Source organism: Nylanderia fulva, unplaced genomic scaffold (genome assembly GCF_048542155.1).
Source record: "Nylanderia fulva isolate GAGA-0341 unplaced genomic scaffold, ASM4854215v1 Scaffold213, whole genome shotgun sequence".
Taxonomy (NCBI): domain Eukaryota; kingdom Metazoa; phylum Arthropoda; class Insecta; order Hymenoptera; family Formicidae; genus Nylanderia; species Nylanderia fulva.
The window spans coordinates 144006-170668 of NW_028190279.1; the positions used below are offsets into that span (position 1 = coordinate 144006).

A 26663-nucleotide genomic window follows, 5' to 3' on the forward strand; every position below is an offset into this window, starting at 1 on the left:
TTTATTTCGAGAAATTTAAATTATTCAATAAACAACAAAATTTAATAATCTCAGAAATAAATATTTTTATCGGCTCTCAATATAAAGAATATAAGTATGCTGCCTTCTAAGCCGGGCAATAGAGCCAAGGAAACGAAACGAAAAATTAATTAAACGGAACTGTATCTCAATTTGAGATCCCAAAGTTCCACATATAAATTAATTTCGAAACTTACATATGGAGAAATAAGCGAGAAAAATATAGGTCCGAAAAGTCGCTGAAGCGGGAATCGAACCCGCGTCTTTCACTTTCCGGGCGACTGCTCTTACCAACTAAGCTATTCAGACCCTTTCGATCCCATATTTTTCATTTGCCTTTTAAGTAGATGTTAGTAAATACCGCCGTGATTAGCCCAGGCGTGAATAAACTCAAAAATAAATATTTTTATCGGCTCTCAATATAAAGAATATAAGTATGCTGCCTTCTAAGCCGGGCAATAGAGCCAAGGAAACGAAACGAAAAATTAATTAAACGGAACTGTATCTCAATTTGAGATCCCAAAGTTCCACATATAAATTAATTTCGAAACTTACATATGGAGAAATAAGCGAGAAAAATATAGGTCCGAAATGTCGCTGAAGCGGGAATCGAACCCGCGTCTTTCACTTTCCGGGCGACTGCTCTTACCAACTAAGCTATTCAGACCCTTTCGATCCCATATTTTTCATTTGCCTTTTAAGTAGATGTTAGTAAATACCGCCGTGATTAGCCCAGGCGTGAATAAACTCAGAAATAAATATTTTTATCGGTTCTCAATATAAAGAATATAAGTATGCTGCCTTCTAAGCCGGGCAATAGAGCCAAGGAAACGAAACGAAAAATTAATTAAACGGAACTGTATCTCAATTTGAGATCCCAAAGTTCCACATATAAATTAATTTCGAAACTTACATATGGAGAAATAAGCGAGAAAAATATAGGTCCGAAAAGTCGCTGAAGCGGGAATCGAACCCGCGTCTTTCACTTTCCGGGCGACTGCTCTTACCAACTAAGCTATTCAGACCCTTTCGATCCCATATTTTTCATTTGCCTTTTAAGTAGATGTTAGTAAATACCGCCGTGATTAGCCCAGGCGTGAATAAACTCAGAAATAAATATTTTTATCGGCTCTCAATATAAAGAATATAAGTATGCTGCCTTCTAAGCCGGGCAATAGAGCCAAGGAAACGAAACGAAAAATTAATTAAGAGCTTGGTAAGAGCAGTCGCCCGGAAAGTGAAAGACGCGGGTTCGATTCCCGCTTCAGCGACTTTTCGGACCTATATTTTTCTCGCTTATTTCTCCATATGTAAGTTTCGAAATTAATTTATATGTGGAACTTTGGGATCTCAAATTGAGATACAGTTCCGTTTAATTAATTTTTCGTTTCGTTTCCTTGGCTCTATTGCCCGGCTTAGAAGGCAGCATACTTAAAATTTAATAATCCCTGATACAAAAGGTACAATTAATAAAATTTACTTTTATCTAATTAATTCATTTAATTTAAATTTTCATTTACATTATTATATATATATAATTCATTTAATTTTTTTTTTACATACTTTAACAATTAAAAAATAAACTCCATTTAATCTTTACTATAATTTTATTTAATTAAAATAATATACTTAAATTGTATTAAATTTTTCATAACTATCAAATTTAATTCTTATTTTAAAATTTTAATAAAATTCATTAAATCATTATTAATCTCCTCAATGTAAATGAAATATTTTAAATAAACTAAAATTTTTCCTTATTCTAAATACATTTTCCAATATATTTACTTTGTTACGACTTTTCTTACAAACTATATTTAATAAGAATGACGGGCAATTTGTACATAATTTATATAAAATTCGACCTATAAATTTTTATAAATTTACATTTAAATCCTACTTAAATAATAAATTAAATATTATTTACAAAAAAATATTTTTTAATATAACTCATTTAAATCTTAATAATTCTACATTTTGATTTGACTTCAATTTATATTATATTTAATAAATTTATAATTAAAATCTCTTAATTCAATTATCAACAACAATATATAAAATATTTATATTAAGTTAATCTACTTGTGGGCTATCAAATTAATCAACAAGTTCCTCTAATTAATAAATTACCGCCAAATTTTTTATTTTTAATGATTCACATTTAATATTTAATTAATTTATATCCATTCATTTAAATAATAGGGTATCTAATCCTATTTTCTTTTTAAACTTAACTAAAAATAAATTTTCAAAATAATCTTTCTTACTAATTAAAATTATTACATTTCACTATATATAAAAATTAAAAAAAAATACTTTAAATCTTTCATTCATATTCTTTAAATTATTAAAACTATTTATTTTTATCATTAGTATAACCGCAATTGCTGGCACCTAAATTTATTAATAATTTAAATAAAATTATCTATCATAATTTCCATTAAAATAATTATTTTAAATATTAATAAAATTATTAAAAATTATTTAAATTTTTTAATAAATATTCCTTTTTATAAAAATTTATTTATATTCAAATTTTATAATAAATCTATAGAAAAAAATTATTTCTATCATTAACTAATTTTTCATATTTATTTAACTCATTTATTTTTTAATCAATATATAATTTTTTTAATTATTAAATTTAATAAATTCTTAATTTATATATTGATCAAAATAAAAATATTAAAATTCCTACCTCATTAACTAATTTTTCATATTTATTTAACTCATTTATTTTTTAATCAATATATAATATACTAAAATAAATACTAAAATACCGAAAAACGAATTTTTGGGGGGTATAAAATTCATATTGACTTCTACATATTTTACATTTGATGACATAATTTATAAACAGACGTTTGGGACCCCTATGGGGTCACCGTTATCACCAATTATTGCAGACCTGGTTATGCAAGATCTTGAGGATACAGTTCTCAAAGCGTTGAATTTGGAATGTTTGTTTTATTTTCGTTATGTGGATGACATAATAGTGGCCACCTCTATGACTAATATGACTCAGATTGTGAATAATTTTAACAACTATCATGAAAGACTTAAATTCACGGTCGAACAAGAGGTTAACCATAGCTTGAATTTCTTAGATTTATCACTTAAAATTATTAATAACAAAATATATATAGACTGGTATCAAAAAGAAACCTTCTCAGGAAGGACGTTATCATTTTATTCAAACCACCCATTATGCCACAAAATTGGAATAATATATAACCTTGTAGACAGATGTCTATTGCTATCACATCCACTATTTTTTAATAAAAATTTGGAGTTAATTATTAATATACTCAGAAGCAATGGTTACCCTCTTGATCTGATTTTTAACAAAATTAATCATCGGATAGAACACATCATATCTAAGGGGAGCATTATAGAGAGACAGGCCAACATAGAAAGAACAAAAAGTATAGGAAATGACTCGGTCAATAAAAAATTCTTTGTCATTCCGTATATAGATGGGATCTCAGAAATGATTGTTTCCTCGGTAAAAAATAAAAATTGTATGGTAGGGTATAGATGTCTCAACAAACTGGATAATATTATTAAAGCGCAGAAAGATAAAACTAAACATCCATGCAATTCGAATGTGGTTTATAAGATCAGTTGCAATAATTGTAATGCATCTTATGTAGGCCAAACAAAGAGGCAATTGCAGACGCGAATGAAAGAACATAAAAATAATATTAGATTGGACTCAACGAAACATTCAGTAATTTCTGAACACATAATAAATGAACATCATACTTTTAATTGGGACAATGTTAAGATCATGGACAACGAAAATAATTATTATAAAAGACTCATTTCTGAGATGCTACATATCAAGGAACAAAAAAATGGACTAAATTTAAACAAAGATACTGAGTTACTTAGCGAGTCGTATTTTGATATTTTGGATATATTAGCGAACAAGAAATAATAATAGGACAAATAGGACATTAACGAGTAAAACATAGATATTAGATCATATATAAACACGCACGCTCTCCGATCAAGTAGAGTTTAAAATGAGCTGTCTTTCTGTATTGTTGGTTTGTTATGTGTCATCCTTAATAACTGTTAATAAGTAGCAAAATTGTCAAGAAGAACGATGATAGGTAAGCATACTACCAATTGTAGGGGATACATATTATAATTTGGACATACGTTGATCGGTAATTTTTTATTAATCGCAGCGCCTACGGAACGGGTTAATTTCTCGCATATTAACGATGAAACTATCCGAGATCTGAACAAAATCAGGGATCATATCGAGGCGAACATTGTTGGACAGGACGGATTGAAACACGCGTTAATTGCTCAAAAACTCTTGATTCTGAATAACTATAATTAAATTTCGATATTATGTGAATTGTAAGAATTTATATTTCAATAATTATACTGAAGAAGACCGCGTGCGGTCGAAACGTTTATAGAATGATTGTAATTTGCGTTAGTTTTAATATAATGACTGTAGTTTTATAATTTATACATGTAATAAATGGTAGTTGACTGAACATCTCGAATATTCAGCTCGATAAGTTGGCCTTATATTTATCACTATGTTTTCATTATTTTTGAAAATAAGTAAGCTAATTTAAGCTTTTAGGTTCATACCCTAAATATAGAAATTTTCAAACACTTTTTCTCTTATTTATCTTTTTTTTTAATAAATTATAATTTTTTTTTATATTTAATAGAATTAAACTATCTCAAAAAATTTCAAAAATTCCTATGCATTCTTTTACATTAAAATATAACTAATTTTCATAAATATTAATTAAAAATTATTATTTATTCTTTTTATTAATTAAGATATTTTTTTATTTAATGATTTAATTATTCATTTTTTTAAAATATTAATTTAATCACATTATATAATTTATTTATTAAATATTTTATTATATTTAATTTAATTTCTTTAACAATAATTTCTTTATTTACTCATGATCTATTAATTATTTGATTTTTTATAGAAATTTATAACTTTATATTTATTTGTTTTATGTGTATAGAAATAAAATTAAAGAAAAATATTTTTTTATTTTATATAATTCAAGTTCTAGCATCACTTCTTCTTATTTTTCCTTTAATTATTAATAATTTTTTTTTAATTAACAATCATAATATTTCAATTTTAAATTTTTATTTATCTATAATTTTAAAACTTGGTATCCCTCCTTTTCATTTATGAATAATTTACTTATCATCTTTTATACCTTGAAAAATTTTATTTATTTTTTTAACAATCCAAGAAATCATTCCATTCTATATATTTTCTTTAATTAAAATTAATATTTGAATTCTAATTTTATTAATTATCTTATCTTCGTATATTCCTATTTTTAAAATATTCAATACTTTAAATTTTAAAATCCTTTTAACTTACTCATCTATTAACCAATCAAGATGAATATTGATATTGATTTTTTTTTTAAATATATTTTGATTAATATATATATTTATTTATAGAATTATTTTATTAATAATTTCTTCCTATTTAAATTATTTTAAATTTTCATTTAATTTTAATATTAATTTTATCAATAAATTAAATTTTAATTTTTTATCAATTTTTTTAATATTTAATTTAGCTAGAATTCCTCCTCTTTCTTTCTTTTTAATAAAATGATTTTCAATTTACCTTTTTTTATTCAATTCAAAAATATTTTTTATTTTTATTCTATTAATGATTAATTCTTTTATCCTCATTTATATTTATGTAAACTTATTATCTTTAATAATATTTTTCTATATAAATAATATCAAATTTAATATAATAAAAAATAATTTCATGAAAAAAAATACTTTTTTTTTTTTTTTAAGTCAGGAAATTTGCCTAAACCAAACTTCGCCGTCCTGACCCCTGAGGGAGGGTCAGGAGGCTTTGTGGTGGATTCCCGCCCGTAGTATCCCGACGGACTATCGGACGGGGGACCGACCTAAAACCTGACTGAAGCCCCTGGTCGTATGGGTGTTGTCCACCGCGGAACCGCTAATGCATTACATCACGGTGGACACCCGACCGGCGTCCTTTAGAGGACACATCCCCCGAGAGGATACTACAGGTATCCCCCCGGAGAGGACATTCCCTTGCCCCGAAAGGGCATCGGAGGGAGCCGGGCTACTAGCTCCCCCCGGACTTCCCTGGGTCGACGTGCAATGGGATCAGGGCCCCCACCCTTCTCCCTGCCGAACCCGGTTAGTGAGACGGCCGCAGCCGCCCACCCCACATTTAAGACGTCACAGGACGTCACCAACTATATGGACAAACATATATACAGACATATACACGTCCACAAAGAAACCAAATAAGGGCCACAGGCCCAGCCCTCTAGGGGCCAACAGCGAAGGCACAGTGGCCGAAAGACACATAAAGGTGGTGCATGATGTTCACACCACCTATGGACGAAAGACGAGAAACTAAGACAAGACATGAACCTGGCGCGGGCAAGGAGGCCGCGGAGTCACCTTTCAGCAACCTCCCCGGCACCCAATCCCCCATCGCCGCTACCTACTATACAGAAATCGGACTAAGGACAGAGAACGTAACCGGACCAAAAGTCCCCATCTTACTGGGGAACAGCATGGCCGCAGTCCTCATAACAACAGTAGACAATCACGAGTCAGACATCAATACCCACTAATTGAATGAGACCTGCGCCACGTGCAGTGCAGATCCATTCAGCCCACATTAAAGGCGATGTGCAATGGCATGCAGATTCCCCATCTACAGTACCTACCGCTCTTTAATGTGGGATATCGCGTTGCACCAAACTATATGGTTGACAGACGAAAAGATTGACCAGCACACTTTAAAGGCATGCAGGCCACAACTAATCTGAGGAAGGTGAGGGGAGGGCAGCTTGAAATCTCCTCTCATCCTCCTCTTTACCGCACATAATAACATTTACAAATTCGCTGAAGGCGCGCCATTTGTCCTCTGAAACTACAATCTCTTTCAGAATATTTTGCAAATTTAGCGAATCGATGTCTAATTCTAAAGTACTTAACAGATTATTACGCTCGATAAGCCACTCAGAACAGGCAATCAGAGTGTGTTCGCTTGTATCGTCCATACATGGGCATTGTTGGCACATTGGTGACCACCTCCTATTGATCTTATACAGGTAATGACCAAAGCAACCGTGACCTGTTAAGATCTGCGTAAGATGGAAGTTTATATATCCGAATTTCCTGTGAAACCATTGGTCCAAAACAGGTCTTATGGCCGTCCTAGTGATTTCACCTGGAGCTCCAGGTCGACTGGCAGCAATCTCCCATTGTCGCATTAGGATTACTTCCTCTTCCTCCTTAAATTCCAGGACAAACTGTGGGCTCCAATCTGGTGCATCTCTGAACTCCAACACACGATGGTAAATCCTCTTCCGACATGACGCAACCAAAGGCCATGGAGGCATCCTCGCAATAAGACACGCCGCATCATACGACACCGTACGGTAGGCCGAGATGACGCGTATCGCAGTTCGACGTTGGAGAGATCGCAACATGCGTACCTCCCTATATGGTGCGATCGAGAACCTATCCGCCCAAACAGGAGCAGCATACATTACAATTGAAGTAATTACATTGGCATAAAGCTGCCGTTTTTTAGATGTTGGGCCTCTCAAATTAGGCATAAGTCTGGACAAAGATCTTAAAATTCTTGATGCCTTTTCTTCCACGTATCGGAAATGATCACCGAAAGACCACTTGGTATCCACCATGATCCCTAGATATTTCATGGAAGTCTTGACACTGATTTTCGAATTGCCACACGTTATGGTTGGCAAATTACGAGGTTTGCTACAGCAAAAAAGAACAGCTTCTGTCTTCTGCTCAGCAACTTCAAGTTGTATCCGCCGAATGTATCTAAGTGTCCTAGCCAGTTGGATATCCGCCTTAAGAACCGCCGCAGGGATAGAAGCCGCAGAAGATATAATTAATGTGTCGTCCGCGTAGCAAATTATCCGACAACCAGGTTCCAGCTGAAGACGCAGCACGTTGTCGAAGGCTAAGTTCCACAAGAGGGGACCCAAAACAGATCCCTGTGGAACTCCTGAGTCAATTTTCCTATTACACAAGTCACCGTCTGTATTCCTGTATGTAATGTACCTGTCCTGTAAATAGCTGTCAATAATTTGGCACAAATAGTCTGGAATTTTACGGTCATGTAACGCGTTTCTAATGACTCCCCAAGGGACCGAGTTAAATGCGTTTTTAATATCAAGGCTGACGGCAATAGCCTTGTTGCCCTCCTCTACTTCCGATGACGTATATGTTTTCAGGTCCATTAAGGCGTCAACTGTGGATCGATTCTTCCGAAAGCCGTATTGTTGTGGTGATAAATCATAGGCTGGATGCTCTTTCAACCAATAATAGATCCTGTCAGCAATAATTCGCTCAAAAGTTTTGCCCATTTCATCAAGAAGGCAAATAGGCCTTGCTTTAATAGGAGCATCGGGACTGATAACACCCTTAGGGATGAGCACAAGATCCGCTATCTTCCATTTATTCGGAAAAACACCAGTTCTTAGGCTTCGGGTAAAACATGCAGCTAAAACTCGGATCAGTGACCACGGTATTATTTTAAGAGCCGTGGATTTAATGCCGTCAGGACCCGGAGATACATCGCGTGCCAACCGTTTTTTGAGGTAACTGTGCAGCTCACCCGGAGTGACATCCCAGTCCTCGTTCCAAACGATGTTCCGAACAGGTGGATTAAAATTGAACACATTTGACGGAAAAAGTGTCGCAAGAAGACCTGATAATTCAGCACTCGAGATAGAAGCTACCAAACTGCTACCAGACTTACGCAATCGGTTTAAAACTAGCTTATAGGGAATTCCCCAGGGATCCAGGTTGATTGAACCAATCAGCTCCTCCCATGCAGAGTTCTTGGATCTGCTGATGGCCAATCGTAGGGCCTTTCTAGATTCCCTGTATTTTTGTGCAGCGTTTAGAATACGATTAACATCCTTCTTTTTCCTGGCCCGGGTTAGGGCACGCCTGTCACCAATAGCTGTCCTTCTAAGATTATTAATGTCTTCTGTCCACCAATAACAGCACTTCCTCTTGTATTTACCCGAGCGAGGAGTAGATACGGAGCACGCATCAGTCAAAGTTTGACTAATCCAGTCAACAATGGGATTAACTGAATCATCATTCAAAACATCCAACAGATTAAAGTCGCAATACCATTCCAGGCATTCGATAAAAAGCGACCTGTCCATTTTTTTAAAATTCCATCTGTTAGATGGAAATTTAGATGGCGGCTGACTATTGTTTCGGTCCAGGTACGTGAAGGTGATATAAACATGATCGGATAACGATTCCATGTCGCTTCTAACACTCCAGTCGCAAATATTACTAAACATATCATGCGAGGCCCAGGTAAGGTCAACAATTGATGAACCTTGCGGACGAATACAAGTAGGCGAATCACCTACATTTATCAGGGATAAACTATTAGATGACGCCAGGAGGTCGATTAATTGGCCTCTTTTATCAGTAATCTTGGATCCCCATAGGTGAGATTTGGCGTTAAAATCACCACATAATAGAATCCTAGAGCGTATTTGCTTTATTATTCCGTCGAGGTCATCAATGAAAGCGTCAAAGTCTGCAGCTGGACTGTTTGGCGAAATATAGCAAGACACAACATAGAAGTCTGAGTACTCAATAGCAATTATGTTATCTAGGCTTTTGTATAGCTTACTTTTAATGTCATTGCCAAATATCATGATGGCAGCCAAACGATCTCTACTGTAATAGCAATCTGAGGATAAGTTAGTTCCATAAGGAGGCTCAGATATTATAGCCAGGTTAATTTCCAACTCAAGAGCTTGTTGACGCAGCAAGTCAAAAGCTGGCCATGACCTATTTAAATTGCATTGTAATATTTTAATTACCATAGTTTGCAGAGCGCACAGGCTGTCTTGAATCGGTACGTTTTACTGTATCGTAACCATTATTAACAAGGCAAGTATATGAGCCAATACGGTGGTTGTTGTTTTTGCCCAAATCTGCACATATAACGCAGCGCGGGACAGAGGAGCAGTCTTTCGCCCTGTGGTCCCTGTCTCCACACCTAAAACAGGAACCAAACCTGTCCTCAGGGGCCGCACAGTTGTTTCTAACATGCCCAAAACGCCAGCACTTGAAACATTGCACTGGTCGCTTTTTAAGAAGTTCAACCTTAGCCGACGTCCAGCCAATGAGGAGGCGACCAGCCTCGGCAATCGATAATGCTGCATTTAGAGGGCATTGCACCCATGTAATGCCCATTCCGTCACGCATACTCTTAATATCGGAGATGCTGAATGCAGTCGAAGGGAAACCACTAATGCACACCAACTGCTCTTTAATTTCCTCTATAGTCGTAGAGGGGGTAAGTCCAGTAATTTTTAATTCTCCTCGGGCCACAGGATTACCTACTTTTGCAACATCACGAAGGAGTGTTTCCAGGTGGTCCTTGAGCTTAGCTGCAAGTTCAACTCCATCCTCACCAGGTACCTCTATCTTATAGCCCCCATTAAAGGCTGGGCGAATCCTAGTTTCACGAATACCTAGGGTTTTTAGGGAGGTATTTTGTCTAGCCGTACGAAGGATGTCAGAGTACGATACATCAGAACCCGCTTTACCAGTAATGGTGACCACCGCCACCTTGCGTCTACCTATTCTAGGTTTAGCGAATGGGTGTCTAGCGTCTTCACCATACCGCTGATCACCAATCACAGCACCACGAGAGCCACGAGAACCACGACGTGAGGCAGACGTTGTAGGAAGGGGTGGAAAATCATCTCCCCTCTCCTCCGCAGACGCCGTTTTTAGAGAAACAGGCCTAATATGTGTCACTTTGGGGGGAACAATCTGTCTATTCTCTATTATCCTAAGTGCCTTAGGACGAGGACTTTTAAGCGGTGGACGAAATTCCCTATTTTCCCTAGGGATTCTACTAGCGCTCTTATTGGAGAAAACTCTAGTAGCAATATAAGATGCTCCCTCCAGATTGGCCGACGGGGGTGGACTCCACGGTGAGCCGGCCGACTCAGAAGCCCAATCGTTCGCTCCACTTGTAGCTCCCGACTTACGACGGGCACCAACTGTAGGAGACATATCAGCAGAGGATTCAATGTCTCTTCGACTCTCAACATGCAGTTTAATTTTGGGGCTCTTCTGGGGTTTTGAAGCTTCGCTACGCTCTTCTTTAATACGCTGCATTTCTTTTTGCATTGATTCCATAGCATTTTGCAGGTTTGCTAATTTTCTCTGCGTATTCTCCTCACGTTTACGGATCTCACTGATCTCCTCTTCAAGTTCTCGATTACGCTTCCTCAAATAGGTAATATCGCCTTGCTCTTGGGTCTTTTCGCTGTATGCACGGACGACGTCTTCCAATTGAACCATGTATTTCCTCCAGCGGCCGTTATATTGACCGGAAAGGTTCTTACTGTTAGTTCGCAAGAGATCCGTTTGCTTTACTAATGATAAGCCATAGGAGGCAACCTCAGAATTGCTCATACATAACAGCTCCTCTTTACTAATCCTATTAGAGACGTCCAAATCACATGAAATTGCTAAACCAGGAGCATCCAGATCAGGTTCATATCCAGTTGTTCTTCTTGATCTTAATTTTGTAGACGGAGAAGTCCTTTTCTTGGACCCCAACGCCTTTTTAGAGGTTACAGCACTCCGCTCATCAGATAAATCAGATGCATCATCATCATCCGAGATTACCACAGGGCTAGATCTCATTGAGATATCTTGGTTCTCTGCAGCCGCAATCCTACCGCTGCGTCTCAATTTGTCATTTTTGTACCTACGGTGTACACGAACTCTGCCGTAAGAAGGGGAGCTTAATACCCTCTCTTTGCTTGGACCTGCAACCGGCTCATCACTCTCTGCTGCCTCATCAGCAGAATCTTGCTTATCAGAGCTTTCAATTGCGCGAACTTTGCGATTCCTGCCGACTGGAGCGATTGTATCGTTTTCAGGAGATCCGTCAGCCTTGCGTTTGGCTGTCTGCTCTGCAGGTGCTACATTACCGATAAATTCAACAGAGGGTGTATTTGAACTGACCCTACCAACTTCAGGCGGGCCTTCCGTTGGCTCACTGCACTCAGGCAAGTTACCTAACGCCTCATTATCTGCAATTGCAGCCTCCACCTGTTCACAGACCATCTCGCCAGGTCCACTATTGTCCGCGGTAGCCATATTGACCTGCTCGCCCGACGGCAACGAACAGGTCAGCCCCTCATGAGATGACGACTGGGCGGAGCCGGGGACAACAACTCCGCCAAGCCGATCACTGGAGGCTCCGAATTCCTCCTGCGACGGTAAGTTCGTATTCATTTCCATTGTATCTGCCATGTTATCATAAGTGTTCGGTTTTTTAGAGGGTGGCCTTCCCTCATACTCATAATCCAAGGACTTGCAGGGTTGGCATAAAAGGGATCCGTCCAGAGTATCATTGTTAGTGCTACAGGTCACTGAGCACGAAATAGCATGTAGATCTTCATTAATTTTGTCTAGTTCTGCTCTTTTATTATTTATCGAGTGACCAATACATATTAAATTGTCTTCTGTCTTATCAAGCTCGATCATCCTATTAAGGTCCAACAGTTGAGACTCTATAGATTCAACCATTAATCGATTAAGAGAGTTAATTTCGTTTAAGTCCGGCGAATTATTGTGTATCCCTCGAGAGCTCAATTCGATTTCTTTTTCTTCATCTTTCGGTGGAGAGTTTGTTCGTATAATTTTATCGGATTTAACATTTTTTAGAAGAAGTTCATATTTAGCAACTTTGCCAAGCAAATACGAACGAGCGCAAAACATTTTGTGGCCTTGATTATAGATGATCCTAATGCATGCCTCAACGTTATTAAGGTCGTCCGAAGATAAGGAACGGTTACACTTTACATCATTTTGTCGCATTTTAATAATTGAGTTAAGCGCGCTTCCCAGTAACATGGTGGGTGTGAGCCTAGCTTTACATAAACGCACCATAACATCCTCCACTGACTCCATAATGGTGTTAAATATATTACTAATAGTGACAATGGATAAATCGCACGAGGTTCATCTAATGTTACACGAATAACACAGAGAACCAATGCAGGAATCACAACTATTTTATTTGTCTTAACTGATCGCTGTCGCAATAGAGTGTGTCATGTATACAGTCATCAACCAGTCCTCAAAGTATCTTTTGAGGAGGAGATGTCACAACGACCCGACACACCCCTTCAGTAACTAAACAATTGTGTAACTTACTTAATAGTTTATAGTAAATGTGCTACTTGTGATAAAAAGCAACCATAGGCTCCACAAATATCACATATTACATATGATCATACCTTAACAATCTAGTAACTAAAGTTCAATAATTAGATTTAAATTGTAGTTTACAAAGTAATACAACGAATCTACAGGGATTCCCTTAATGTTACCCAAGCAACATCAGGGATCCGTGCAGCACAATTAACACAGTAATTTGATATATAAGGAAATAACGTTTATATTTATTTATTTATTTAGGGCGCAGGAAAAAACAACCATCAACCATTCCTCAAAATTAATTGAGGAGGAGAAGCTGCAGAAATCACGCCGCTAATATTCAACAAACAGAATGTAATATGGCAGTAACGCAATGTACTGAACTTCCGTATATATCAATACAAAATGTGTGTAAGATACTATAAAGTTAATAAGGATTAATTATTTACTAACAATGCTTTTATATGCAAATAACGCCTAAACGCAATAAGAAAGAGAGTTCAATTGTTCAAATCTCGCATTTCCCTAGATAGATATGGGGGCACTTATTGGCATAATTAAGCTCTTAACATAAATTCTGCGATAACTACACATCAAAATAACATTTCAATGTTAAAAATCGTTTCTATAGCAAGAAAAACGCAAAACATAGGATTTAGTAAAATTCTCCCATATCTAGTAACACGGACGAGATATAAAAGATATAACGAGTTGTGCATATAATATTATATATAAAAACTAAACAAAATGTAAAATGTAATTATTTACTAGAAATTGATCAATTATATGCTATAATACTGCTTTAGCATTAAAAATCACTTGCGTATTGAAGAAATACGCAAAGATATAAGATCTAGTAAATTTCCCCTATATCTAGTAACCTAGACAGATACATAAAGTAGAACAGTAACGCATATAATATTATATATATATATTTGCTAAATCAAGAAAAAATGCATATAAGATGCAGTTATTTAATAGAAACTATCCAATTATGTAATAAAATACTACTTTTAGTATGAGAATCGCTTATATAACAAGGGAAAAACTAAAATATGAAATCTAGCAAATTTCCCCTATATCTAGTGACCTAGACGAAATACATAAGGCATAACGAGTTACACTTATAGTATTATATATATATTTGTTAGATTAAGCAAAATGCATATAAGATATAATTATTTTAGTAGAGACTAATCAATTATGCAATAAAATACTGCTTTAGTATTAGAAATCACTTATATAACAAGGAAAACGCAAAAATATAAGATCTAGTGAATTTCCCCTATATCTAGTAACCTGGCAAAACACATAAGGCATACCAAGTTACGCATCTATATCATAGTCAATGACTGTTCAACTTTGGGTACGGAGTACACGCGCAATGCAATAGATGGCGCATCAATGTCCTTTTGTGTAGCGACTTATAAATAAATTCACCAGATCTTTGAAAAAGTAATGTTTATTCATTGAAAGTATAAAGCGAAAGAACAAAAAGAATTAATATGTAACAAATAAATGAATGAATGTGTTGTTATGGAAATATTGATTTTTCTTAAAAACATTATGTATATTAATGAATTGAAGTTATTACAAATGTATAAAGATGTAAAAAGTGTAAAAGTGCAGTGAAAAGTGTAAGGTGTAATGAAAGTGTAGAGTGTAAATGAAAGGTGTGGATGATGAATGCTACAGTACTCCCCCCCAAGTGACGATATTCGTTGCGAAATGAACTTTCTTCTTCTTTGGTGGGTAGGTGCGTAAAGCTTTTCCAACAGTAGAAGAAGAAGAAGGATTTGAAGTAGCAGAAACAGGAGCTGAAGTAGCAGGAACAGGAGCTGAAGTAGCAGGAACAGGAGTTGAAATAGCAGGAACAGGAGCTGAAGATCTGGTAGAAAGTTCAGTAGAATCTGAAGTTCTAGGAATGAAGGCTGGCTTGAGACGTTCTGTCGAAATATTGACAACTCTTCCTGAAACATTAACTGCAAATAAATGATCAGAGATACGTTTCTCAATAGGAAAAGGGCCAGAATAAGGAGGTTGTAGTGACTTCCTAACAGTATCTTCTCGAATCCAAACATGAGTACAATCAAAAAGATTCTTGTGAACAAAAGGTGATCTTTTGCAATGATGACTTGTAGGAGATGATCTGATATTCCTTATATGAATCCTGTGTTTTTCAAGAAAGATTTCAGGATCTGCAGGAAAATCTTCTTCAATGAAAAATTCTCCAGGAATACGAAGAGTGGATCCATAAAGAAGTTCTGCAGGTGAAGCTTTTGAATCTTCTTTGAAACACGAACGTAATCCCAAAAGAACTGAAAGTAAAGATTCTACCCAGTTGGTTGTTTTGTGGCACATAATCGCTGCTTTCAAAGTCCTATGCCATCTTTCCAGAATTCCATTTGAAGCAGGATGATAAGCAGAAGTTCTAATCCTTTGGCATCCAATTAGGTTTGTTAAAGCTTTGAATAAAGCTGCATCAAACTGAGGACCTTGATCTGTTGTAATGCTGATAGGAGAACCAAAACGTGCTACCCAATGTGAATAAAATGTTGTAGAAATAGTTTCAGCAGAAATCTCAGAAATAGGAACAGCTTCAGGCCATCTGGAAAAACGATCAATCATAGTAAGACAATAACGGTAATTTTGACAAATAGGAAGTGGTCCAACAATGTCTAAATGCACATGCTGAAAGCGTTGATCAGGAATTGCAATCTTAATTGGAGAATTCTTGGTGTGTCTTGAAATCTTCGCACGTTGACATGGAAGACAAGTTCGAGTCCATTCCTTCACATCTTTCTTCAAAGAAGGCCAAATGAATTTCAGTAGTAATTGTTTAAATGTCAATCTGCCGCTGGGGTGAGCGAGTCCATGAACAACATCAAAAATTCTCTTGCGTAAGAGTTTAGGAACATATGGACGAATTAATTCCGAAGAGCAATCACAATAAATAGGTATGGTTGATCCTGAAAGAATAAGTTTCTTCAACAGAAGTGAAGAATTTGAAGAAAGTAAAACTTGAAGTTCTTCATCTTCTTTCTGATAATTAGCAAGTTCTTCTAAAGAAACTATAATAGGCATTGAAATAGATTCAATTCTTGACAGAGCATCAGCAACTGAATTCATTTTTCCAGAAATATAGGTAATATTTGTAGAGAATTGAGCAATAAAGTCCAATTGTCTGATCTGTCTTGGTGACGCTTTATCCAATTTCTGACGGAAAGCAAAAATCAAAGGTTTATGATCAGTTCTGATAATCAATTGTCTTCCTTCAACAAAATGCCTGAAATGTTTAATAGCCAAATAAATGCTAAGAAGTTCTCTATCATAAGTGCTATAATTTCTTTGAGCTTTGTCTAGTTTCTTTGAGAAAAATGCTATTGGTTTGATATCGTCGTCAATAGACTGTTCAAGTGATGCACCAACAGCAAAGTCAGAAGCATCACAAGTTAAAATAAGAGGAGCATGAGGAGCAGGATGAGAAAGGGTAGTAACTTGTAAAAGTTCTTCTTTACATGACTCGAAAGCTAATTCCGCTTCTTTAGTCCAAGAAATAATTCTTCTATCCCTCTTGCGACTGTCCTTTAAATATTCTGTTAACAGAGCTTGATGATTTGCAGCATCCTTGAGACAGCGACGATAATAATTGATAATTCCTAAGAATCTGCGTAATTCATGAAGTGTCTTAGGTTTAGGATAATCAATAATTGATTTCACTTTTTCGGATGTAGGTTTAACTCCTTGGTTAGAAACTAAGTAACCAAGAAAAGAAATCTCGCTTTGACCGAAAAGACATTTAGCGACATTGATTGTCATTCCAGCTTGTTGAAGACGATCAAAAATAATGCGTAAGTGAGCAATATGTTCTTTCTCATCTTTAGAAGCAATAAGAATGTCATCAAGATAACAAAAGGCAAAACTCAAATCATTAAGTAAAGAGTTCATGAGCCGTTGAAAAGTTTGGGCTGCGTTTCGTAAACCGAAAGGCATTACGACAAATTCAAAAAGCCCAAATGGAGTAGTGACAGCTGTTTTGTGAATATCTTCTTTAGCGACGGGTACTTGATAGTACGCTTTAACTAAGTCGATTTTAGAAAAGATATTCTTACCAAAAAGTGAAGAAGAAAAATCTTGAATATGAGGTAAGGGATAACGATCCGGGATAGTCACTGAATTGAGTGCACGATAATCACCACACAGTCTCCAAAAATTTTGTTCCTTTTTAGGTACCATATGTAGAGGGGCTGCCCAGGAGCTGCTTGAAGGCCTGCAAATTCCTTGCTCCAACATAGACTTGAATTCTTCCTTGGCACATTTAAGTTTCTCAGGAGTAAGTCTTCTGGGAGTCGAAAATTTAGGAGAACCTTCCGTAACGATATGATGTTCAACACCATGTGTTTTTACCGAGGAAATTGGAGAAAAACGGGTGAGTCCTGGAAATTCGGTTAAAAATTTATGGTACACAGAATCAGGAGATGTGGTAAAAATTGACAAATGCGCAACTTCTTGAATTTTTCCAGTATTCATAAGACCGGTAACGTTATCAATCAATTTCTTGTTTTTAATGTCAATCAGGAGATTAAAATGACAAAGGAAATCGGCGCCTAAAATAGGACGTTGAATATCCGCGACACAAAATTTCCATTTGAATTCTCTCCTAAGACCGAGGTTCAAAATTAAAGTTTTAGAACCGTAAGTACTAATTTGAGTACCATTTGCGGCAAAAAGTTTTAAATTAGTATGCCACGGCTTCAATAAAACTCTTTTAGGTAACAACGATGTATCAGCGCCCGTATCGACAAGAAAATTCAAATTTGAATGTCTGTCGAAAATAATGAGGCGATTGTTAGAAACACCGTCGTAAGCAGCTTCAGTCTTAAACGGCGTTTTTAGTTTTCCTGTGAAGCCAAGAATGTTTTGGACATAGAACAAGGTAAAGTACATCGTTTAGCTTTATCACCAAACTTCTTATGGTAAAAGCAAATTGATGTATCTTTAATATCTTTATTTGATTTGTCTTTGTTACGCGATAACGATCTAAATCTTCTATTTTCTCTAGACCGGCTTTTGGAACGATCTCGACGACGAGAAACTTCAAGAGCTTCGATTCTTCGTAATAAATCCGCAAAATCCAAAGATTTATTATTTGCATTATTGGAAACTTCCGCGACTTGCAAACCGCCGTCCCGATCAGCAATTTTATCGGCTAATTCCGCAAGTTTAATAAGAGGAACATCTTCTACTACGGCTAAAGTCGTTTGAATTCTATGTGGTAAGCGTTGAAGCCAAATCATTTGCAAAACACTATCCGCTAAAGATCCTCCAGACAAATGACGAATTTCTCGAAGTAATTCCGAAGGCTTTTTATCATTAAGTTCAATTCCAGCTAATATTTGTCTCAAACGTTTTTCCTCTGAATCCGTAAAGCGATTTATTAATATTTTCTTTAAATAATTATATTTATCTGTTTCAGGTGGATTTTCAATGACTTCAGATATGTTTATTAAGGCTTGTTCATCAAGATGACGAATGACAGAACTATATTTAATATCATCTGATCGAATTCGATAAACCGTAAACTCACTTTCAATAGAAGCAAACCAGAGTTTAGGTTGCTTATGCCAGAAAGTCGGTAGTTTTAATAAATGAAACTCATTTGAGTGAATTTGTAACATAGGATCACTCACCTGATGTCCAGTTTGAGAAGGTAAAATATTAATATTATCTGATCCAACCTGATTTGATCCGCTCGCCAAATCCATATCAATCTGTGTATCCGTACAGAGTCTAACTGGTGATCTATCGATTGGCATTTTCCTCTTGTTCCAGGAATCCGATAAAATGATTTGAGAATTTCCGTGAAGGACTAATCCGCCTCTAATGTTTCAAAGATCCGGAGAATGAATCTCTTAAAATCAGAATATCCAGCAATTCCTCCAAGCGATGATAATATTTCGCAGACGTCAAATACGACGATCACTTGACACTTATTCCGCATCAGCTTTTAAAATGCGTCGGCTTTAATATCACGTCGGGGTCACCAAAAATGTAGCGACTTATGAATAAATTCACCAGATCTTTTAAGAAAGTAATGTTTGTTCATTGAAAGTATAAAGCGAAAGACAAAAAGAATTAATATATAACAAATAAATGAATGAATGTGTTGTTATGGAAATATTGATTTTTCTTAAAAACATTATGTTAATTAATGAATTGAAGTTATTACAAATGTATAAAGATGTAAAAAGTGTAAAAGTGCAGTGAAAAGTGTAAGGTGTAATAAAAGTGTAGAGTGTAAATGAAAGGTGTGGATGATGAATGCTACATTTGCCGCTTTATTATTCCCGAGAGAGGAAAACAAACTCGGAGAGAGAGATTATAACCTCAATAGTGTGAAATGTCACCTGGGCAACGCAACGACCCAAGAGACATACATTTAGGTAATTTATGTTATACTAAATGTACAACAAGTGTAATACAGGGTAATACAACTTAATTGCAAGTATTATTAATAATAACAACCAAGGTTCAAGTATATGTGTATCATACAAAGTTAAATTAATTCTAGTTATATTAGCAACACTGCACTGTAAATTCCATCATAATATATTGAATATCAGAGATGCAATGGCCAGGAAAGCATCCCATTCAACTAACAAGAGCACAATAGCCTCAAAGAGGGAATCATACAGCAACATATCAAAGTCATGTACAAAATGCATATGAAACGGCCTACACAAGGTAACCTTTCAATAAATATCTGTCAATTATCAAGTTCTATAATCAAATCACAGTGCAGCTTAGATACGTATTATAATTATGTTGTTATTATTAAGCATATGTGTTTTAAGAATTTCTCGCTGTTAAGGTACCATTCTATCATGTCACGGAGGCAGTATAAGTCATCGCAGCTTTAGTGTAAGGATAAATCCCAGGATAAATCCCAGTTATTATCTTCAATACTCAGGTGAATCACGTCTCAAAGTTATTCACAAAGCAGAACACGACGTAAGTGAATTAGCATTGATTATTTTATATGATTTGATATCTTATTAGTCTATCACCGTTTATAAATTTATAGTGAGCGTATTAACTGAATTCATTTGCTTTATATTGTCAATTAATGATTTCAAATTATTATAACCTATATTTCAGTTAAATTAGGCTATAGTTTTAAAAGCCCTAGTCAAAATGATGTTACGCAGGGTAAATTGAAAAATTCATAATTTATGCCACTTATCTTTCAGTAGGTGCACATCAACAGCTAATCTCCAGTCAGTCCTAGAGGAGTTTTCTTGAGCATATTCTGGTTAGCAGCACTCAACAGCATCCGTAACAGTTTCCCCAGTCAGGAGCAACTTGTATCGAGGAACATTCCATTCACAATTGTTAAGTAGACACATTTCACGCATCGTTATATCACTTATATTATAATAAGGAACAGTACGATTATTTACTTAGTAAGTTTCACTCGAATTAATTATAATAAGTTAATTATTTAGCAAATTAATCTTAATTAATTATTTAATTATTTATTAATTCTGGTTTTGATTTTTATTATAGTCATAAAGATTGGGAATCAAGGCCATGTTCGGCAGCGTTACTCATGTAAATGCCTGCAGACCAGGAAGAATTCTTAATAGTCTTCACGAATCATGGAAAAGTTATATCCACAATTACTTATAAGGTATTATAATGTATAAACATTATAAATCTATACTTGTACGGAGAATAACATTCTTGATTCCGTAACTATAGATCATAGAAGCACCAAAATGTATATTGGAATTTTCCACTTATATTATTTATCCTAATAAGATTATTGATATCTATTATACAATTTGAACACTACAAAACTATAATATGTCAGTTACTACAATTATTTAATAGCAGTTTACTATTCAATCTGGTTAATATTTATTATATTTTAATAACTTATTGTATGTTATTTTCAGATAAATCTTGAAGAGTCAAAAACATTGACAATCTTCATAAAAGTCAACACTGCCAGGCGAGAGTTCCAAATGGTCTTCTTTTCAGATGACAAGAGGAATCAGCCTTACATGAAGAAAATCAAAGTAAAGAATTCCATCCTAATACTTATCGAGTCTTGTTAATGAACTTAATTAGACACTATATACCTATAATTGTTCATTAAGTAACATTTCCTATTTCAAGTATTATATATACACACATTAACTTAAATTATCAGTTAAATGTATAAGACTGTAATTTGCTGATTATATATTGATAATTATAATCTATTCACTACTTATAATTTTATAAAATCAGAAAGCAGCATCATTGTTTACTTATTAAATTTTTTTTTCTTTTTTTCACTCTAATCAAATATACTGTTAAACCTACTTTTAAGTAATTATTATCAATTTCTATTAGTCCTAATTTGATTACTTATCAATGTTAGGAAAAGTTTGAGAAGAAAAACCGTACTAAGGTACAAGCTTGATTCAAGTTCACGCAGACCAGTAAAGGTTGCCAATTCTTCACAGGATCAGATAATATCTAGGACTCTATCACCACAACAATACCATAATGAGCATATAGAGATCATTAACAACGAGAGTTTCCTATTCACCTACTTATCAGGTATATCATATATAAAAATACTATAAACCTACGTTTATTTGATGATATTTCTATTCTCCAATATTGAGACTTATACACTATACACAACCTAATGTTATGTAAGACACCGCTTTGGTATAATTATCAGTTTTAACTCAGGATTTCATATCAATGAGCTAATAATTTATTTGATTAATATAGATATTAATACTGACTTTAAATATACATTAGTGTCAAAATTACGCAGAATATGCAGACCTCACAGTTGTTCAATTTAGATTCATGCTCAAGACGATTATATATGAGTAGGTTATTTAAGTATTAATATTGATTAAATATTGATTCTACTTTGGCAATTTGTTAATATTAGGAAAAGGCTTGAGAAGATCACAACCACACTCAGCGGCAGTCTTCACGTGATTTCACACAAGCCAATGTAGGCTTCACTCTACACAGGATCAAGACATCCATAATTATTATTATTCAACGGATAGTATTTCCATTCTTCAATATATAAATTCACATTCCATTTAATAAATCATAAATATCAAGATTATATAATTCACTGTTATTACTCAATTAATTTAATTATTGTTAAATATCAATAATAATCCTGATATAAGTTCACAGATTATTGAAAACTTTCAACAAACCTACTGTAGTATTTAATAGACAATATTTCCATATACTATCTCAGGTGGGCAAATTAATCACTTAAATTAACTATGAATTAATTAAATAATTCACTACTTACTAATCACTTTACTAATATCTATAATTATATAATACTATATATCCTATAAGAACCAATTTAATTAATTGTCCAATTCCCACTCAATTTAATTAAATTTGTTATATCTTATATTTCAGTAACAGCCTTTGTATAAATTCGTATAGTCCAATGAGGAGTACTCTTCACAGGATCAAGGTTATCTGTGATTTGCAACAGGTTCCAATATTATCACAAGTATGGAGATCATCAGTAAGGAAAAGTTTCTTTTCAACTACTTATTAAGTGTTAGATATTTTACTTAAATATTATCAGCCTATTATTATCCGATAGATATTATTCGCATTTTCAAATGTTCAATTACACACTGATTGTTGAATAGCATTTACTAAATACTATTAATAATTATTATTTATAATTACAGTGTTATTTATTCACTACTTATTTTGAAATATCATAAAGCACCAAAGATTTATCGTTGTCGATTGACACTCAAACTATTCATGTTCAAATAATCATTTCCCACATTAAATGTCTATGATTATATTTATGTAATTTCATATAACGGAATAAGAACTCCTATGTTCTTCTAATACCTGTATGTCATATAGACATTGTATAATTTATGAATAGAAACAATATAAATATTCAATCGTCAGTCTTTCACTTAATTCAGTCGTCCTAATAGATTTACTATATACTAATAAATTTAATTATATATTAATAGGAAAGACTTGGGAAATAGAGACACAGTGGCGATCCCCGTACAAGTCAACACAATCTTATGAGGATTTCTATATCACAGACTATCAGTTGACGGCAAGCATCAGCACTGTTGCACAAGAAAGTCACGAAAGAGAAGAAATTCCATCCTACCAATATATGTTTGCATCAAGAAAGCAAATAACTACACTACAATAGAAATCTTCTTCAAGTTCATTCAGATATGAGATTTAGGCATTCTTTATCTATATCACAAGTAAGTTTAAGAGCATGCTTGACCATGTACCTATTCATAGTTTGCTATTAAAGTGAATTAGGAGTAATAATTGATGACTGTTATTATCACTTTATAAATTACAGTTGTACTCGTCAAATATTGATCAATTTATATATCTCATAGTCAGTAGTACACTAATGAAAGATTTAAACAACACTAATCCTCTTGTAAATTTTAGATGGAGATGGCCTGAAAAATAGCTGCATCATCGAGGGACAAGAGTATAATGTACTGCTAGCAAACCGAAAGCACCCGTAGTTTAAGACAATCTTAATTGAAATATAGCACCCAGCACCAAATAATAATAGTAATAATTATAACGATGACTTGTTTATATAGTAACAACAAAAATAATAAAGTCCCATATGTCACGTCAAATTACACAGTCTCCTTATTTTGTAAATACAAGCACTAATTATATATAATCCAAGTTTAACTATTCACACTGATTGGTTGATCAATTGTTTGTTAGATCAGAACAATAATGACTAATATAGCTGTATAAAGTTTATAATATAACTATTATATAATTCATAAATTCGCGGTTTTCCTCGCCAGCCAATAAACAGTTGCCAGCGTATAGCAAGCAAGCTGCCAACCTGGTTGAGCACGCGCGCACTGCGCAGAACATATGCGCTGTATATTTCAATTGCCACGTGTCAATTTCATTATATCATTAAATTGATTCAAATTTACTAAATGACACAATTTTTCTATAGATTCAATTAATGTGACTTCAATTTCAATGTTTATAAATCATAGAAAAGTGTTAATATCACTGAATATTAGATTGAAGTGGCGTATTTCAAATGATTATTGCCATATGTAACTAGGCCAATAATATGTCGCCAACAATTTTAGAGGCAATGTAGCCAATTCAGAATTGAACACGCGAGCGCATTGATCTAGAGAGAAAATTTGTTGATTTTGACATATCTTGACATATTTTGACTAAGAAAAAGGTATTTGTATATAGTTTTGTATATTCACTTCGTTGTGTGTAGAGCTTTTAAAAATACGTTGAATCCTTATTCTAATCTAATCTTCTTCTAATGTAATACTTTTCGTATTTCAAATGTTGTAGTAATTATTCTGTAAGAGCTTCGACATTATTTCTAAATGGACATCGAGAAACATCATAGTTTTTTGAGAGCAGGCCGCCATGTTATTTTTCTGAGTCATTAACAAATTAGTACTCTGGAATTACGAGCAATTATTTTTCATTGTACGGGCTAGTATGAATTTCAAATCAAATCTCTATAAACGACTATTATATTTTGTGCACTAAGAATAACATATCGCACTTATTTTCTAGAATCAAATTGTAATCAGTTTTACTTATATGTATGTATATTCAATGTGAACTTGCACCTTGAATAAAATATTACAGTTACTTTTCATGATAATATATTATTACTAAATTTAGATAATATACACTTTACGTATGTTCACTTTGAACTGGCACCTTGAATAACATATCAGTTACTTTTCGTGATAATTTATTATTGGATCGTATAAATTTTTGAGTACCTTCTTTTGAACATGGCCTGAACTTTTCATTTTTATGATTTTTTTAGGATATCACTTACTTTTTAAAGTACAGATATATAGAGCAGCTTTCTAGTAATTCAAGTATCACAAATATATGTATTTTCGATTTTTATCACATAACTTTGTATAAGTAACAATTTATGCAATACAGTTCAAAATAATTGAAATATATGGTATATATGTACATATATAAAATATATAATTATATTATAGTATACATATAATATTTTATTTAATCATATATGTAAATGTTTGTATAATTGTAATAACTTTTAACGATACATTGCACATTTATTTCAATTGCAACAGAATGAATTTATATTCTTGTATGAATATTGAAAATAAGGAATGGGCCCCTCCATCGCCCATTCTCGTGAGAACGCAACCATATATTTTTCTTCGTCTCTCCGATTTTAACACGACATACATATTTCTGTCTGATAATTTTTTTCTTGATGATACTTCTTGAAATGTCATGAAGCCTAGGTCAAATTAGAAACTTATTGCACTCGTTTTAATGCAGCGCTTACAGCAGCTTTTATAAAGCGTCAGAGCAGCCGATATTTTATTTTGGCGCTTACGGCAACTTTTATACAGCGCTAGAACAGTTGATGTTTTAATGTAGCGTTTACGGCAGTCTTTATACAGCGCCATTATTTAATCTGTTCTAAGAACAATATGTATGCTCCTTGTGCTCCTTTGGGCCATTTTTTCTTGAACACTTCCATATCATTAGAGTAATACCATTCCGATTTTGTGTCAGCTCTCAACATACACGTGTAGTGACCACGATTCATTTTTTCATCTTCGTGAAATATAGCGCTTATTAGCTTGTACTTTTTTTATTAATCGTGATATTACTCGTCGGCACGGCGGTAATCCGATTGTTGATAATTTTTTTAGAAGCACCGTTTACAAAAGTATATAAATTGAGCTGTATTACTACGACGGATAAAGTTGATTCGATTACGGTTTTCTTTTTCAACACGGTGCCCTTACATTCGTTACAATTGCCGTTTATCGTTTCCCATTTAGAAAATTCTACATTAATCAAACTTTGTAGAGTGACACCTTTTTTCCTTTTTAATGTCGAATGTATAGGTAATATTAACAAACTACTGCTTTCCAGCTTAGTTACAATACATTGTAATTACATTTGACATTCGAGCAACATGTTACGTGCTTTAATTCGAGTTTTAATACATTATTGATGTCGGAATACGTCGACATTAGAGCCGTAAAAAATTCCGAAACATCTTGTTGTGTTCGTTCTTCGAAGCGTTTTCCGACAGATCTTCTAACCGCTTGAATGTTGCAATATTTACGTTCACCATACGCGCAGATAGCATCAATCAATGCATTCGATGCTTTATTTTTCAGTATTTGTTGCCTAATGCGTACGCAATGAAACGCACATTGTAATATTACATTAGCGTAACACGAAACAGCATCATTATTGCAAAGGCCATATATTTTCCACGTAACTATACTTTC

General features: G+C 34.2%; 1 long non-coding RNA gene and 3 other non-coding genes across 9 annotated transcripts; 1 reads left to right on the plus strand and 3 right to left on the minus strand.

Moving 5' to 3' along the window:
• Positions 1-252: 252 nt before the first annotated feature.
• TRNAS-GGA (transfer RNA serine (anticodon GGA)) lies at positions 253-327 on the minus strand. The gene has a single exon. It is a non-coding gene; the product is annotated as a tRNA-Ser (tRNA).
• A 283-nt stretch (positions 328-610) lies between these two features.
• On the minus strand, positions 611-685 carry TRNAS-GGA (transfer RNA serine (anticodon GGA)). The gene has a single exon. It is a non-coding gene; the product is annotated as a tRNA-Ser (tRNA).
• A 283-nt stretch (positions 686-968) lies between these two features.
• Positions 969-1043, minus strand: TRNAS-GGA (transfer RNA serine (anticodon GGA)). Its single transcript has one exon. It is a non-coding gene; the product is annotated as a tRNA-Ser (tRNA).
• Positions 1044-18106: 17063 nt separating this feature from the next.
• LOC114930353 (uncharacterized) lies at positions 18107-23996 on the plus strand. Of its 6 annotated transcripts, XR_014924672.1 has the most exons (13): positions 18107-18235; positions 18362-18574; positions 18776-19784; positions 19871-20043; positions 20171-20310; positions 20550-20690; positions 20866-20989; positions 21258-21380; positions 21728-21909; positions 22259-22585; positions 22759-22870; positions 23346-23597; positions 23797-23996. It is a non-coding gene; the product is annotated as an uncharacterized LOC114930353 (long non-coding RNA). The 6 variants fall into 6 exon arrangements; XR_014924671.1 differs by lacking the exons at positions 18107-18235; positions 19871-20043 and having other exon boundaries at positions 18506-18574; positions 18776-19009; positions 19132-19742; XR_014924669.1 differs by lacking the exons at positions 18107-18235; positions 18362-18574 and having other exon boundaries at positions 19469-19784; positions 20550-20762.
• Positions 23997-26663: the final 2667 nt, after the last annotated feature.